This window comes from Triticum aestivum, chromosome 5D (genome assembly GCF_018294505.1).
Source record: "Triticum aestivum cultivar Chinese Spring chromosome 5D, IWGSC CS RefSeq v2.1, whole genome shotgun sequence".
NCBI lineage: Eukaryota > Viridiplantae > Streptophyta > Magnoliopsida > Poales > Poaceae > Triticum > Triticum aestivum.
Window position 1 is genome coordinate 261,472,535 of NC_057808.1, and position 2,497 is coordinate 261,475,031.

Here is a 2,497-nt window from a genome sequence, read left to right on the forward strand (position 1 = left end):
TGATGATTCCGCCCTAGCCTTCCAAAGCGGACCCCCTCTTGATAGTAGGTGATCCCTATGAAACTAGTCCACCAAACTAATTCGAAAGAACTACACCGTCTTCGCTTCAAACTCCGAGGGGAGGGAATCGTCTCGTGCCAAAAGGATGAATCTCTGAAAACACTCAATGCACATGATTAGTCCGCAAAAGCATTCTCATCAATCACCAAAACAACTTAGGGACAAATATGCCCTTACAGAGCTCATGTGTGCTGTAATATGGTGCATGCATTAATATAATCTGGCACAAGTACACAAAAAATAGGTTCCAGAAGTAAGGATAGTTGGCAGATGATAGGTTCATAATATACTGTATAGAGAGTTTATTGCCAAACCATGATAACAAGAGCACACAACAACTAGGCAGATCGTAGTGTACATAAAAGGGGTACACCATAACCACGATATATAAATCGGGAAAGTGGAACTGGCTGAAAAATACGGTGTTGCATTGCCGCTACTAATTGAAAGCATATCGATCACGTACAGGCTAGCTCTATCAGCTGTTGACTGCAGATGTCCCTGCGCCCCTTCCGGACAAAGAACATATTGTACGTACTAAATACAAAATAACAAAAGAGGAACATGTTAAAGAACAGAAAAGGAAGCATATTCTTGAGGTTCCGCTTCATTGCATACAATGCTGGGTGCCCACTCATGATGAATCACAACGCCCAAAGAAATGCAATTCCATGTTGTCTCTCTATATGTGGCCACATGCATTTGGAAAATCAAGTGGGAGCATTACCTGACCAATTAAATGTGTGTCTGTTAACTAATATCAGTGTCATATCACAATTCGTATTTGAAGAAGTAAGGTTTGGACTTATGATTGGTGTGTTGTTTAGCTTCAAGAGTGGACTGCTGCTAGTGCTGACAGATAGCAGCTACACAGATCATAGTGTAGATATAATGGGAAAACTGTAAGCATCAGGAGTAAAATTAGCAAAGTGGAACTTGCTGGAATATATGTGCTAGTATTGCCGGTACGGCTAGAAAGGCTTCGGATACCAGCTCTCTTCAACTGAAGGTGTGGTACTGTTAATATCAGTGTAACTCTCAAAGACGACACAGCTCCCCGCATTTCCTTGCAAATCTTATAGGATTCAAGTGGGCAGGCCACTACAAATCCCATTCCTATGTTTACAAAATCCTACGAATCAAAGAGGCTCGAAGAGTTCAAAGTGTTCATCACAACCGACTGTATAGACCTCTACACTGCAAATGTCCCTGCTCATCTTCACTACAAGGAACATACTGTACTACTATCATACTCCCTCCATTCCAAAATATAAGTCTTTGTAGAGATTTCCATTATGGATCACATACAGATGTATACATATACATTTTAGAGTGCAGATTCACCCATTTTGCTCCATATGTAGTCCATGGTGGAATCTATACAAAGACTTGTATTTAGGAACGGAGAGAGTACTTATTAAAGAAGAATGGAAGAGGAACATGCTAAAGAAGAGCAAGCAGATTTTGGATAATAAAATGTTCGTTGCGCAGTGCCCACACATGATGAACCAGAGCGCATTAAGAATGCAACTCCCTGTTGTCTCTCTATATGTGGTGCAAGTGCTTTTAGAAAGTAAAGTAGGAACATTAGCTGACCAATTAAACGTTACCTGTTTTAGTAATATCAGCATCATATCAGATTCGTATTTGAGCAACAAGTTTGGAATTATGAGTGGCACGTTGTTTAGCTTGATGGATTCAGGAGCAGTGCTAAGCAGGTACGATGATGGTACTGAATATAAAGGCATGTCTGCATGCAAGTCGCGTGACTTCTGTAATTTGGGTCAGTCGACCATTTCAGGCGGTTGGATGAAGATCCTACGTCTCCTAACCCTTCTTCCTCGTCTCTGATTCTTCTCATATAGAACACTGCACGGGCCGCCAGCCGAACCACCGGCCCCCACCTTCTGTGTTCCTCCGCCACCCCACCCCTACCCCCGCCCCCGCCCGCGTCGATTTTTCTTCATTCGGCGAGGCCCCACCACCGCCCCCACAACCACCGTCCCCACCCGAGCCCCTTCCTTCGCACCGGCGAACTCCGGTGAGCTCTCAAAAATCGACTGACCCAATTTTGAAATTTAGTCTACTGTCATTTAACTTGTGTGGAATATAAAAGGGGAAAACCATAAGCATTGCGAGTATAGTGTTGAGCGTGCCATGGCGGATCTGAAGGTGCAAACCGAACAAAGGCAACTTCGCAACCAATGTTTGCTTTCAACTAGCAAGTAAGTGATGGACAAGAAATCAGAGTAAAGTAGTGGCGATCTATTTTCTTGCTGTGATAAATAAGTTGAGAAGATACGAAAGAGTACCGCCTCTGGTGCGGCGCCGTGTATGCATCTGCTGAGAATTTGACGGTGCTGCGGTAGCGATGGCTGTCGGCGGCGTGGAAGCAGATCTAGGAGGGACGGTGGCGGCGGGGCACGGTGGACGAGAT